Source organism: Dendrobates tinctorius, unplaced genomic scaffold, assembly GCF_039654945.1.
Source record: "Dendrobates tinctorius isolate UK_male_01 unplaced genomic scaffold, ASM3965494v1 ptg000020l, whole genome shotgun sequence".
Lineage (NCBI taxonomy): Eukaryota > Metazoa > Chordata > Amphibia > Anura > Dendrobatidae > Dendrobates > Dendrobates tinctorius.
This window is the reverse complement of record NW_027361688.1, coordinates 26,863,759-26,879,758: the sequence shown is the minus strand read 5'-3', so window position 1 is coordinate 26,879,758 and position 16,000 is coordinate 26,863,759. Positions and strand designations below refer to the sequence as shown.

Here is a 16,000-nt window from a genome sequence, read left to right as displayed (position 1 = left end):
AGTCTGCGTCTCTGTCTCCTCATAGGAGTTATGACTGTGCAATTGAACTGAGCCCGGGGTGTAAATTTCCCAAGGGTCGGCTCTTCAATTTATCTGTACCCGAGCACGAGGCTATGCGATCCTATATTAAGGAGGCGTTGGAGAAGGGTCATATTAGACCATCCTCGTCACCCTTAGGTGCCGGGTTTTTTTTTGTAGCCAAAAAGGATGGATCATTAAGACCTTGTATTGATTATCGTGCCCTCAACAAAATTACTGTTAAATATCAGTATCCGTTACCCCTGATTTCTGATCTATTCTCCAGAGTTAAAGGTGCTTGCTGGTTTACCAAGCTTGACCTCAGGGGGGCGTATAATCTTATTCGCATCAAGCATTGGGATGAATGGAATACGGCGTTTAATTTTCCGGAGGGACATTTTGAGTACCTGGTGATGCCTTTTGGGCTCACTAATGCCCCTTCTGTCTTCCAGTGCTTCATGAACGATATTTTCCGAGATTTTGTCGATAAATTTTTGATTATCTATCTGGATGATATTTTGATCTTCTCCAAGGATTGGGATTCTCATGTGGAACATATTCGGACTGTGTTCCGGATCTTGAGGGAGAATTCCCTGTATGTCAAAGGATCTAAATGCCTTTTTGGAGTACAGAGGATTTCTTTTTTGGGATTTATTTTATCCCCGTCAACTATTGAAATGGACCCGGCCAAGTTACAGGCCATTTACGATTGGGTTCAGCCCACTTCTTTGAAGGCCCTCCAGAAGTTTTTGGGTTTTGCTAATTTTTATCGGAAATTTATAGCAAAATTTTCTAGTATTGCCAAGCCATTGATTGATTTGACTAAGAAGGCTGCTGATGTGTTAAATTGGTCTCCGGAGGCTGTTTCTTCCTTTCAGGAGCTGAAGCGAAGATTCACCTCCGCCCCGGTTTTGCGGCAACCTGATGTCTCACTTCCGTTCCAGGTAGAGGTGGCTGCTTCTGAGATTGGTGCAGGAGCTGTTTTGTCCCAAAAGGATCCTGTAACATCTAAAATGAATCCATGTGCTTTCTTTTCCCGAAAGTTCTCTCCATCTGAACGTAACTATGATGTGGGGAATCGGGAACTGTTGGCCATGAAATGGGCATTTGAGGAGTGGAGACATTGGTTGGAGGGAGCTAAGCATCAAGTCGTGGTCCTCACTGACCACAAGAATTTGATTTACCTAGAGTCGGCTAAGCGCTTGAACCCTAGACAGGCCAGGTGGGCCTTGTTTTTTACACGTTTTGATTTTGTGGTTTTTTTTCTTCCTGGAACTAAGAATGTCAAGGCAGACGCCCTCTCTAGGAGCTTCTTTGCTGATTCTCCTGTGGTGACCAAGCCTGCTACCATCTTAGGCGAAGGGATAGTTCTTTCTGCCATCTCGCCCGATTTGAGACGTGCTCTGGAAGAGTTCCAGGAGGACAAACCTGAGCGTTGTCCCAGTGGAAAGTTGTATGTTCCTGACCAGTGGAAGAAGAGAGTGATGTCTGAAGTTCATTGCTCTGCTTTGGCTGGTCATCCAGGTATTTTTGGTACTAGAGATCTGGTGAGTCGGTCTTTTTGGTGGCCCTCCTTGTCTCGTGATGTCAGGAATTTTGTGCAGTCCTGTGGGACGTGCTCCCGGTCTAAATCGTGTTCTCGCTCTAGTGGGTCGTTGATGCCTCTGCTCTCCCCAAGAGGCCATGGACCCATATTTCAATGGATTTCATCTCTGATATGCCTGTCTCTCAAAGGATGACTGTTATTTGGGTGATTTGTGATAGGTTCTCTAAGATGGTTCATCTTGTACCACTCCCTAAGTTGCCGTCTTCCTCTGAGTTGGTGCCCCTGTTTTTACAACAGGTGGTTCGCTTGCATGGGATTCCTGAGAACATTGTATCTGACAGAGGAGTCCAGTTTGTGTCTAGATTTTGGAGAACTTTCTGTTCCAAGCTGGGAATTCAGTTGTCCTTCTCCTCTGCTTTTCACCCTCAGACCAATGGGCAGACAGAGAGAACAAACCAGACCTTGGAGTCATATTTGAGATGTTTTATTTCTGCTGATCAGGATGATTGGGTTTCATTTTTGCCCTTGGCCGAATTTGCTTTAAATAATAGAGCTAGTTCTGCCACTTTGATGTCACCTTTTTTTTGTAACTTTGGGTTTCATCCTCGATTTTCTTCAGGGCAGGTGGAGCCCTCTGCCTGCCCAGGTGTTGACACTGTGGTGGAGAGAATGCACCAGATCTGGGACCAAGTGGTGGATAAGTTATCTCTCTCCCAGGAAAAGGCCCAGCGGTTTTCCAACCGACATAGGACCATTGGTCCCCAGTTTAAGGTTGGTGATATGGTGTGGTTATCATCTAAAAATATTGCTATGAAGGTGGCTTCTAAGTTTAAGCCTATATTTATTGGACCTTACAAGATTTTGGAGATTATTAATCCGGTCTCTTTTCGTTTGGCTCTTCCTATCACATTTAAAATCCATAATGTGTTCCATAAATCTTTGTTGAAGAGGTTTGTTGAACCTGTTGTTCCGGGGGTGGCACCTCCAGACCCTGTATTGGTGGAAGGTAACATGGAATATGAGGTAGAGAAAGTACTGGATTCCCGTCTGGCTAGACGGAGACTCCAGTATTTGGTTAAGTGGAAGGGTTATGGTCAGGAGGATAATTCCTGGGTCTCTGCCTCTGATATTCATGCCAAAAGATTGGTGCGTGCCTTTCATCGGGCTCACCCTGATCGCCCTGGTGGTGTGGTTGAGGGTTCGGTGACCCCTCCTCAAGGGGGAGGTACTGTTGTGAGTTCATTTTCCCCTTCACTACTGAGGCCCGAGGAACTCCCTCTTCTGGTAAAGAAAGGTAATGAGCCTGATTATCAAACACCTGAGCCTGATTATGATGACTGGCTGAGTGGAGTTACTGACTGGATATAAGGCTGCCGACGCCCTTCTGCCCTGCGGGTGATTTCTCTGTGGGATCCTTGGAGACCAGTCTGAATTCCTGCTCTTCTAAAACTAAGTTTTCTGCTCGGCTTTTTGCATTTGTGCTTTGACTTTGTTTTGCTTTGTTTTTCTGGATTTCTGCCATTCCCTGCTGGGGTGTGCTGAATTCCTTTAGCTCTGTCTTCTGAAAATACCTGAGTGCTGATTTAGTTTTTGAAGCCTAGCTGCTTCAGGGTCTTTTTCCATATCAGCTTGTTGGCTTTTGTCTTTGATAGGGTTTTAGATTAGTCAGACAGCTGAAAGAAAAAAGCGCAATAGGGTCTTACCCGAGTAGAGATTGATGTGAAATCAAATCATTGTACTCACCTTATGCAGGAGAGTTTCAGACATGTAGGAACGGAAAGTCAGGCTGCTGCACATCCAAAGGGCCACTCCGTGACCACAAATCATCAGATTGCAAAGGAGAAAGTTTATGGATTAAACGTGCGCTGATTGACAGATCACTCCTTCCAGATTATGTTAATTGTACTTTTATTTCCTAACGCGTTTCGAAGTTTACACTTCTTCCTCAGGGGATGACATGTACAGACAGGCAAGGCTATCACCGGTTTTATACATAGACAATTCAAAATTTGGCGCCAAAGGTCACATGTTACAGAGAAAAAAATGTCAAAGTTCATCAGCATGTGAATGTAAAAAATGTATAAAAATGTATTGCTTAAAAGACAATTAATTCTTTTTATTCTTTTCAGACAATTTAAAAGCAGAAAAAACATGAATTCCATTGATTTTTAGACCATTTGGATTTCAATTATGTTCTAGAAATGGTCTAAAAATCAGCCCTATTGAACATATACCGGATAATACCCCTGATAGAATAGAGTTATTGAATAGGAAGGAAGTCTTCTGGATTTACAGGTTAAATACCCTAAGACCAAATGGTCTTAACGAAATAACGGAAGTTTTTCTGTAAAAACATATTAAGGTCGCATTTTTCGTTTATAATAATTTTTGTGGACTTTTATCCCTTCTAATAAGATGAGTTTCTATTAATTATTAATTCCTATTGTGTTTTCACTGATGCGATCTATTAATTCTGGTCGTTGCATGTTTTGTTTTATATACCTCCGTTTCTCATGTATTCTAATTGTTGCAATGTCCATTACTCTAAAAACTTTATTTGTTATGCTGATATGTGGATTTCCCTACACCTCTTTGATCTTATTCTTGTCTCACGATGTGGACACGTGTGGTTCCACCGTACTCTTCCTTGCTCTTTGGATGTTATCCAGTCCTTGTGTGTCTTGGACGCTCCTTTTTTCCTTCGGGACAAGCTTTCTTCCCTTGAGAGCCACCGATCGTTTTTGCTTTCTGATCAGGCTCCTCCATCCCTGGGGAGTGCCTTTTTGTCTTACCCTTTTATCATGTACATTTTCCAAGCATGTGTGTATATATATATATATATTTTTAATATATACTACCTGCATTTTTAGATCTATATTTTCATATGTTTCATATATGCACATATATATATATTTTTTCACATGTTCATATATTTTATTTCGTTCCCAAGTATCGATGACATATTCTCAATTATTTTTACATCAATTTTTATACATTTTTATTCAACACATTTTATAACGTTTCATATTTTACCAAAAGTATATATATTTATAAAAAGTTTTATAAATAGTTTTTTATTTGAATCTCTGTATAAGGAAGCCTTCGTGCCTTTTTTGTTTTCTTCTTTTTCTTTCTTTTTTTCTTACAGCCTGCTCGTTTGGTGTGGTGGTTTGGGCTCTGGTTTCCTGCTCTACCTCCCCCCTCTTTTTTCGGTTCGATACAGGTCCTTTTTTCCATTTTTTTCTTTTTTTCTTTTTTCTTGGAATTCATGTTTTTTCTGTTTTTAAATTGTCTGAAAAGAATAAAAAGAATTAATTGTCTTTTAAGCAATACATTTTTATACATTTTTTACATTCACATGCTGATGAACTTTGACATTTTTTTCTCTGTAACATGTGACCTTTGGCGCCAAATTTTGAATTGTCTATGTATAAAACCGGTGATAGCCTTGCCTGTCTGTACATGTCATCCCCTGAGGAAGAAGTGTAAACTTCGAAACGCGTTGGAAAATAAAAGTACAATTAACATAATCTGGAAGGAGTGATCTGTCAAGCAGCGCACGTTTAATCCATAAACTTTCTCCTTTGCAATTTGATAGGGTTTTGGCAGATTGCAGACAGCAACCTTCCTTTCCTGTTCTGTTTAGTTAGGCTGAGCAAATGATGGGGCCCAAGCTATCTTTCTATCTGTGTGAGTGTTTTTTCATCTTGCTTCACCGTCATTATATGTTGGGGACTGCCTTTTACTTTGGGGTCTGCTCTGGGGCAGTTTAGATTTCCTTTTCTGTCTTTAGGCTATTTAGCTCTCCGGCTGTGATCAAGGGGTCTAGGGCATCGTAGGAACCCCCCACGGCTACTGCTAGTTGTGTTGATAGGTTCAGGGGTCTGCAATCTGATAGTTGCCAACTTCTCTGGTTTTCTGGACGTAGCTTCTATTTTTGTGTCTGCCTCCTACGGTGACTCAATCATAACACCCAAGCACCGCCTAATCATAGACGTTGCAACAAGGTGGAACTCCATCATGCACATGGTTGAGAGGCTGTGCGAACAGAGGCAGGCTGTAATGCATTTGTGGGAGGATACACGGGCAGGCAGTTTGAGGGCAGACATCGAGTTGTCGGGTGTACAGTGGTCAAAGCTGAAAGACCTCTGCAAAGTCCTTCAGTGTTTTGACGAATACACACGGCTGGTAAGCACAGACGACGCCATCATAAGCATGAGCATCCCACTTATGAGTCAGCTCATGCAAACTTTGACGCACATTAAGAATCACTCGTCTGCCTGAGGAGGAGGGAAGCCTTGATGACAGTCAGGCATTGTCGCTCAGGGAACTGTCCTGGACGAGGTGGAGGAAGAACAGGAAGAGGAGAAGGATGAGGGGGATGATTACTTTGAGGAGGAGGATGCTTCTCAGGGGGCAAGAGAAAATGTTGGCTTGCCAAGGTCAGGTACAGGGTTTGTGCATGACTGGAGGGATGTGGATTTGGCAGAAAGTGCTCCTCCACCCACCACTGGCAGTGCATCATTGACACCTGGAACATTGGCCCACATGTGTGATTATCTCTTGCAGATCCTAAAAAGGGACCCCCGCATTGCCAAAATTATGAAGGATGACGACTAGTGTTGAGCATTCCGATACCGCAAGTATCGGGTATCGGCCGATACTTGCTGTATCGGAATTCCGATACCGACTTCCGATATTTTTTCAATATCGGAAGTCGGCATCAGAATCGGAAGTTCAAAGTTGATTGACAGCCGAAATGACGTCATCATGATGCGCGGTGTGTGCGCATCATGATGCGCCGTCATTTCGGGCCTTCCGGGGGTCTCTGCTGGCCTGCCGGGGGGCTGTGCCGGCCTGCCGGGGGGCTGTGTGGACTGCCCGGGGTCTGTACCGGCCTGCCGGGGGGCTGTGCCGGCCTGCCGGTGGTCTGTGCACCCTGTGGGGGTCTGTGCCGGCCTGCCAGGGGGCTGTGCCGGCCTGCCGGGGGGCTGTGCTGATGTCCGGGGGTCTGTGCAAGCATCGTCCGATGGGACTACAAGTCCCATCTGGCGATGCCTGCTACCATGACAGTGATTGACACATTAGCCAATGATGGGACAGTAGTAGTCCCATCATCCGGCTAATGTGTTAAATGTTAAAAGAAAAAAAATATATATACTACATACATACTACATACATACTACATGCATGCTACATACATACTACATGCTACATACATACCACATACAGTGGGGAAAAAAAGTATTTAGTCAGTCAGCAATAGTGCAAGTTCCACCACTTAAAAAGATGAGAGGCGTCTGTAATTTACATCATAGGTAGACCTCAACTATGGGAGACAAACTGAGAAAAAAAATCCAGAAAATCACATTGTCTGTTTTTTTTTCATTTTATTTGCATATTATGGTGGAAAATAAGTATTTGGTCAGAAACAAGCAATCAAGATTTCTGGCTCTCACAGACCTGTAACTTCTTCTTTAAGAGTCTCCTCTTTCCTCCACTCATTACCTGTAGTAATGGCACCTGTTTAAACTTGTTATCAGTATAAAAAGACACCTGTGCACACCCTCAAACAGTCTGACTCCAAACTCCACTATGGTGAAGACCAAAGAGCTGTCAAAGGACACCAGAAACAAAATTGTAGCCCTGCACCAGGCTGGGAAGACTGAATCTGCAATAGCCAACCAGCTTGGAGTGAAGAAATCAACTGTGGGAGCAATAATTAGAAAATGGAAGACATACAAGACCACTGATAATCTCCCTCGATCTGGTGCTCCACGCAAAATCCCACCCCGTGGGGTCAGAATGATCACAAGAACGGTGAGCAAAAATCCCAGAACCACGCGGGGGGACCTAGTGAATGAACTGCAGAGAGCTGGGACCAATGTAACAAGGCCTACCATAAGTAACACACTACGCCACCATGGACTCAGATCCTGCAGTGCCAGACGTGTCCCACTGCTTAAGCCTGTACATGTCTGGGCCCATCTGAAGTTTGCTAGAGAGCATTTGGATGATCCAGAGGAGTTTTGGGAGAATGTCCTATGGTCTGATGAAACCAAACTGGAACTGTTTGGTAGAAACACAACTTGTCGTGTTTGGAGGAAAAAGAATACTGAGTTGCATCCATCAAACACCATACCTACTGTAAAGCATGGTGGTGGAAACATCATGCTTTGGGGCTGTTTCTCTGCAAAGGGGCCAGGACGACTGATCCGGGTACATGAAAGAATGAATGGGGCCATGTATCGTGAGATTTTGAGTGCAAACCTCCTTCCATCAGCAAGGGCATTGAAGATGAAACGTGGCTGGGTCTTTCAACATGACAATGATCCAAAGCACACCGCCAGGGCAACGAAGGAGTGGCTTCGTAAGAAGCATTTCAAGGTCCTGGAGTGGCCTAGCCAGTCTCCAGATCTCAACCCTATAGAAAACCTTTGGAGGGAGTTGAAAGTCCATGTTGCCAAGCGAAAAGCCAAAAACATCACTGCTCTAGAGGAGATCTGCATGGAGGAATGGGCCAACAAACCAACAACAGTGTGTGGCAACCTTGTGAAGACTTACAGAAAACGTTTGACCTCTGTCATTGCCAACAAAGGATATATCACAAAGTATTGAGATGAAATTTTGTTTCTGACCAAATACTTATTTTCCACCATAATATGCAAATAAAATGAAAAAAAAAAAACAGACAATGTGATTTTCTGGATTTTTTTTTTCTCAGTTTGTCTCCCATAGTTGAGGTCTACCTATGATGTAAATTACAGACGCCTCTCATCTTTTTAAGTGGTGGAACTTGCACTATTGCTGACTGACTAAATACTTTTTTTCCCCACTGTATATACTACATGCATGCTACATACATACTACATATATACTACATGCATGCTACATACATACTACATGCTACATACATACTACATATATACTACATGCATGCTACATACATACTACATATATACTACATGCATGCTACATACATACTGCATGCTACATACATACTACATGCATGCTACATACATACTACATGCTACATACATACTACATGCTACATACATACCACATACATACTACATACATACTACATACATACTACATACATACTACATGCTACATACATACCACATACATACTACATACATACTACATGCATGCTACATACATACATACCACATACATACTACATACATACTACATGCATGCTACATACATACTACATACATACTACATGCATGCTACATACATACTACATGCATGCTACATGCATGCTACATGCATGCTACATGCATGCTACATGCTACATACATACCACATATATACTACATACATACTACATGCATGCTACATATATACTACATGCTACATACATACCACATATATACTACATACAAACTACATGCATGCTACATACAATACATACAGTACATAGACATACAGTACATATAACATAGAGTAACATACTTACCAATACTTGTCACATTGTTCCCCGAAGCCATTGTCTTTTACGGAATAAATATTAACATAACAAACCACAAAAATACTCACCCACGATCCGAAGCAGTCCACGAGTGTGTCCCACGACGATCTTGGGTAGAGAACTGCAGCATCAGCAGATGCTGCCGTTCTCTACGGGCTGCAGGAATCCAATGACGGAAGGTAGGTATCCTTCCGCACTGTATTCCTCCGCCACTTAAAAAAAAAAAGTCCCTAGTCTCACTTTATGCCATTGCTGCGTGGGAAATTCCCACACAGCAATGGCATAAAGTGAGACTAGGGACTTTTTTTTTTTAAGTGGCGGAGGAATACAGTGCGGAAGGATACCTACCTTCCGTCATTGGATTCCTGCAGCCCGTAGAGAACGGCAGCATCAGCTGATGCTGCAGTTCTCTACCCAAGATCGTCGTGGGACACACTCGTGGACTGCTTCGGATCGTGGGTGAGTATTTTTGTGGTTTGTTATGTTAATATTTATTCCGTAAAAGACAATGGCTTCAGGGAACAATGTGACAAGTATTGGTAAGTATGTTACTCTATGTTATATGTACTGTATGTCTATGTATGTATTGTATTAATGTATTGTATGTAGCATGCATGTAGTATGTATGTAGTATGTATGTAGCATGTAGTATGTATGTAGCATGCATGTAGTATGTATGTAGCATGCATGTAGTATGTATGTAGCATGCATGTAGTATGTATGTAGCATGCATGTAGTATGTATGTAGTATATATGTAGTATGTATGTAGCATGCATGTAGTATGTATGTAGCATGCATGTAGTATGTAGCATGTATGTAGTATGCATGTAGTATAAATGTAGTATGTATGTTACATGTAGTATATATGTAGTATGCATTTTGCATGCATGTAGTATATATGTTGTATGTATGTTGCATGCATGTAGTATATATGTAGTATGTATGTTGCATGTAGTATATATGTAGTATGAATGTAGCATGTATGTAGTATGTAGTATGAATGTAGCATGTATGTAGTATGCATGTTGCATGTAGTATGTATGTTACATGTAGTATGCATGTTGTATGTATGTAGCATGTATGTAGCATGTAATTTTTTTTTTTTTTACATTCAACACATTAGCCGGATGATGGGACTACTACTGTCCCATCATTGGCTAATGTGTCAATCACTGTTATGGTAGCAGGCATCGCCCGATGGGACTTGTAGTCCCATCGGACGATGCCTGCACAGACCCCCGAAGCCTGCACAGACCACCGGCAGGCCGGCACAGCCCCCCGGAGCCTGCACAGACCACCGGCAGGCCGGCACAGCCCCCCCGGCAGGCCGGCACAGCCCCCCGGAGCCTGCACAGCCCCCCGGCAGGTCGGCACAGCCCCCCCGGCAGGCCGGCACAGCCCACCGGAGCCTGCACAGACCACCGGCAGGCCGGCACAGCCCCCCGGCAGGCCGGCACAGACCACCGGAGCCTGCACAGACCCCCTGGCAGGCCGGCACAGCCCCCCGAAAGGCCCGTACAGACCCCAGAGAGGCTGTACAAGGCAAAAACAGGGTTTTTCTTATTCCGATACCGGAAGTCCCATAGACTTGAATGGGACTTCCGGTATCGGAATCGGCGATACCAATACTTTTTTTTTAAGATCGGCCGATCCATTCCGATCCGATACTTTGAAGTATCGGACGGTATCGCTCAACTCTAATGACGACTACTGGTTGGCCAGCATCCTCGATCCACGCTATAAAGGCAAATTACAGAACATCATGCCACAGGAGAGCCTAGAGTTAATATTGGCGAACAAACAAGCAACTCTGATAAACCGTTTGTTAGAGGCATTCCCAGCACACAGCCGCGGTGCTGGTTGTACCACGAGCCGTACTGGGCAACGTGGAAGAGGTGTTCGTGGTGCACACAGCTGAAGTGGCATTGGAGACAGGGGTTTCATGACCATGTTGTGGACTGATTTCTCGAGTGCCGCTCACACGACTGGTAATACTGAATCGATTGCAACAGACAGAAGACAGCAGTTGTCAACTATGGTTCAAAATTACCTCTCCTCCCATATCGATGTTCTACCTCACAGTTCATTCCCCTTTGAATACTGGGCCTGTAAACTGGACACCTGGCCTGAATTGGCATAATATGCCTTACAGGAGCTCGCTTGCCCTGCTGGTAGTGTGCTATCAGAAAGAGTCTTCAATGCTGCTGGATCAATCCTGACAGAAAAAAGGACCCGTCTGTCTACCCAAAATGTAGGTGATCTCACCTTCATTAAAATGAACCATGCCTGGGTTTCAAAGGATTTTGTTCCACCTTCCCCTGATGACACATAGGTTGCCAGCAAAATGGCTAGCTTTGTCCTCCTCTTCCTCCGACTTCTCCAATTCCACCATTTGCAGCTGCTGAACGTCCAGCCTACACCTCAACATATGCCAGTTTTTCCACCTCCCTAACTGGGCTGTACCACCCCCCACAACTTTATCCAAATAACCCCCAGTTTTCAATGCGTTACTATTATTATAAAGTAAATTAAGTTTGACAAGCTTAAGTAATAAGAATTGATGTCGTTGCCATTGAAATGGGCACTGTAGGTTTGTTTACTGTCCTCCACTCACTGCCGACTTTTATTCCCCATTGACTTGCATTGGGGTCGGGTCTCGGTCGGAACTCCGACTTTTGCCGATAGTCGGCCGATTTCGTTCGACTCGACTTTTGGTAAAGTGGTGTGGTCTGAAACCCGACTCGACCCTTCCCGGAGGCAAAGTCGCTCATCTCTACTCACTTGTATTTTTTTTAAATGTGTTGGAGAAGAACAGGTAACTTTATTTCTTAATGGAGGACCTTATATCAGGAACTGACCCAGGATAGCAGACATTATAGGATGGGCCCCAGAATACGTTATACCAGGAAGGAACCCAGTATGGGGAACGTTATTATAGGAAGTGGCCAGATTGGGGAACATCATTATAGCAAGGGGCCAAGATGGGGGATATTATTATAAGAATGGGCTCAGGATGAGTAACATAATACCAAGTAGGGGTAAGGATGGGGGACATTATACCTGGAAGGGTCACAGGATAGGGGACGTTATTATAGGAAGTGGCCAGGATGGGGGACAGCATTATAAAAAGGGCCAGGATAAGGGACATTATTATAGTAAGGGGCTCAAGATGTAGAATAATGTACTAGAATGGTGCCCAGGATGGGGGACATCATTATATGGGGGAGTGAACACACATATACAGTATCTTTATAGAATTTAGAACGCTAGAAGGACTCATGCATCTGAAAAACTTTCAGTTGGGGTATCAGATCCAAATTTTGCACTGGGTACTATTGAACTGTAGTTATGCCACTGTGCCAGCTAGTGCCCAGGGCACATCTAATACTCTCTTCCTTAACCCCTTCACAACATGCATCGATATCGGAGGTGCTTTCCCGCAAAGTGAAGCACCTCTTTTTCCAGTCACCATGCTGCATCATGCAATGACTGAGTTAAAATGGTTGCTGCTGTTAAGAAGTAAGAAGAAGAACCGGACCAGGGGTACCCCTCTTGCACAGGGTCTGGAACTGTCAGGGCAGTAACCTTCATTGTCCGGAGGACAGCTTAGAAACCCGGACCGACCTTTGCACTCGACAGCAGGTGGTGGGCGTGGCTAAACTAAAAAAAGCCTGAGCGCGCAAAAGAGCGGGGATACATGGCGGGAACACGCAGCGTGCAGCAGAGGAAGTTTGTGCTCCATCCTCTGAGCACCGTGACAGTGAAGGCCCGCTCTATAGAGTCCCTGCAACCACGTACAAAGACTGTGACCAGAGACGTGCCGTATGCCCATTTCCCCCCCGTAATTGAAGGTGCCAAACGCTCCGGGCCTGTAAATACAGCACGTGCCATTTAAGAAGGACCGGGTGACTCATCATGAATTGTGCCCTTTCTCACCCGCAAACATCTGTCAATCTACGTTAAGCTCCGGTAGTATTGGAGACTGTTCTTCACTCCACACGATGAATCCTGGACCCAGGACCCTGTACAAGACGTCAAGGACTCACCGTCACCGTCGGGAACAGGATCATCGACGCCTTCAGGACGGCACCGGACTCATCACGCACTAACTGCATTGGCACTACCGTTTGAATCTAGGACTATGCAGTCAGGAAGCCATTGGACTGATAAGTTAACCCTTAATGAACAGTTGCTTTACTTACTACAATTGTTACCTCACCCTGCACACCCTTTGTGCTAATATCATCTGCTACACCACTGTTTCTCCCTTCTCCTCCCTGCGTGGAGTACCCACCTGTTCAAGTAAAACTAAAGTTAACCCTTGCTCTGCCTCCTGTCCATTACTACATCCGGCAACCTGCTCACACTGTCTCTAACAGCAGGCCATCCATGCACATCGCTGTACCACGCCAACTTCATTGATTGCTGTGACTGGCTGATCAATTCAGCATCAATGACAGCAGTCACAATAGATTGGGTGACTGTGATGTCACCTCGACTGATTAACCCAGAACAATAGTTACTCCCTAATCAGCACCAAAAGGGTTAAGATAAAATAGCGATAACAACTCTGCACGCCATCTTTTCCTCAGAGTTGGCGTGCAGAGTGGTTGCATACCCCTTTGTGTTACCTGAGAGAGAGAAAATAATCGTTAGTAACCAGTGCGACCTTTCTGCGATCCAGTGCTGCGCTATGTGCTGGCTGCTGTGTGACCGATCTGTGATCACAGCAGCGGCTGCAGTTCTTAAATCCCTGTTCCAGTTACCCCCATCATCACCCCACCTGCAATCCCCCCACTCTCACTTGTACTTTTGGGGCACTTTTTTGCTCCTTTTCCATATGCGCAGCGTCCATTGCTGAGCATTCATGCTCTTCCCATGACCACAGTGCTTTGATCAGTATCGCTATTGATCAGCGTCTGCACCAAGAGACTTTTTCGTTTTTTAGATGTATTTAGAGTAGTGCAAGTCACAGTATAAGTGACATCCAATCTTCTTTTAGAAAAAAAAATAATAGTAGTTAGTACGGAGTAGCTTTATAGGTAGGGAGGTAGCACTTTTCTTTTGCAAAAAAAAAAGAATTGTTAGCACCGAGTAAATTTTTAGCTAGATGATTCTAACTTTGAGCGTCTTTATAAAATAGCAAGTAGTTAAACACTTCAAAAGTAAATTTGCTGAGATGTACAACACCCAAAGGAACCTCTGTAGAGATGAATGTCTGATTCATTTCAAAGAGAGACTAACATTCCAACAATAACTGCTCAGTAAGAGGGCAAGGTGCAGAACTAAACTGTGCAAGCTGTGCGAGAGTACCTCAGGGTACACCCACAGAATTAGGGTCTACGAAGGGAAGGACACCCAGAATGATCCCCCTGAATGTCTCCCTGTCCTGAAGTTGAGTGAGAAAATTGTATGGGAATTGTTGCACCTGCTGTTGGACAAGGAACATCAATAGGGATGAGCGAAACTGAACGGGAAAGCTTGGGATCCGTATAGGACACCGAGTGTCCGGTATCGAACCTGGAATACAATTTTAATACTGTATGTCCGGTTTCCTATTCGGGTTCACTAGCCTAATTAAGATTGTTGAAAGGCTGCAGTGCAGCGTTTAATGGTGCCTGATAATGATGTGAATGGACACTTTTCCTCCTCTCTCTGTTGGGCCACCACCTCATCCATCATTGAAGCTTTGTTTTACTAGAAAGCATAGAAGTGGGATAGTAATGCTGATGATGGCTTCATCAGAGCTGCCTGTGTACATGTAGTACTTGAAGCAGCGTAACATGGCACCCATGTCACGCATGGAGGCCCACTCGTTGGTCTTAAAGTGGTATTATTCCAGAGATTGCCTCACTCATGCATGCTGCAACTGAAACTCTACTATTTTGTCTAGCTGCTCGCACAGTCTCTCCAGCATATGCAAGGTGGAATTCCACCATGTGAGTACTTTGTGAGAGAGGGCCAGGGCCGTAGCCGTGGCTGAGACTATGTGTTTCATCGTGCCCTGGTCTCCTGTCACATGAAAATACTGTCCTATCATCAGCATACCTTCTGCTACACCTTCTGTACCGTCGGAGTACCATCGGGCTTGCTGAAGTTCTGCAGCTAACGTTGTTGCACAGTAAGAGACAGAGTCCGATTCAAACTTACAACGTAGAACTTTACGTGTTGCGTTTTGCAACACATCCTGATCAGTGACACCATCAGCGTTAGTTTCCACACAGTTCACATTGCTTCCTCCCTCTGCCTTCTGCTCTACGTCCGTTAGTACATTATTGGGTCTTACCGCCTCCTGTAGTAACACAGCATCCTCTCTGTCCAGAGTCTCTATGATTGGGGGTTCCCCTGTCCATTTCACCCCGGATCTAAGGGCATTGGCCCACACAATGACCTGCCATATTATGAGCGACCTTTGTCCTTTGTACTTTCCTATGTCCTCAACTCCACACTGCAGTCACACTGCCACTTCAGCTGTACCTCTGTCCTTCTCTGCGGACTCTGAATGGCTGGGCACTTTGCTTCCAAACGTTGAGGGGGTTGCTGTGCTAGCCGGGTCTTAAGCCCACCCGAGCTCTTTGGGGGCCCCCGCCCTAACTATCTCTAACCAGGAAACTGTCCCTGCCTTACCCACAGTAACCCTTCCTACAGTTAACTATATACACTACTCATTATACTGTACAAAGGTGTCATGTGCCCCATCAAGTGGCCAAATTAAGGAACTACACTGTCCCTAGACAACTACGGAAATACAGCATTATATTACAAAAACATTCACATATCAGCACACAATTTAGAAGACTGTATGCATAGCAGCATTACAAAGCAACCTTAAACATAAAGACAAGAATATATACAAATCACGAGAATATGTACACTAATATGTACAGCACTAATACTTAATCGGGACGCATTTGGGGAACACAACAGTCCTTGTAACCCCATACAACTTTGCACATGA

General features: G+C 44.4%; 1 long non-coding RNA gene across 1 annotated transcript in view; it reads right to left on the bottom strand.

Annotated features, from left to right (window-relative positions):
* Positions 1-4,474: 4,474 nt before the first annotated feature.
* LOC141083568 (uncharacterized) overlaps positions 4,475-16,000 on the bottom strand; it is a 55,087-nt gene continuing 43,561 nt past the window's right edge. The window contains exon 3 of the long non-coding RNA XR_012230748.1: positions 4,475-4,856. This is a non-coding gene — a long non-coding RNA (uncharacterized lncRNA). The remainder of the gene's footprint in view (positions 4,857-16,000) is intronic.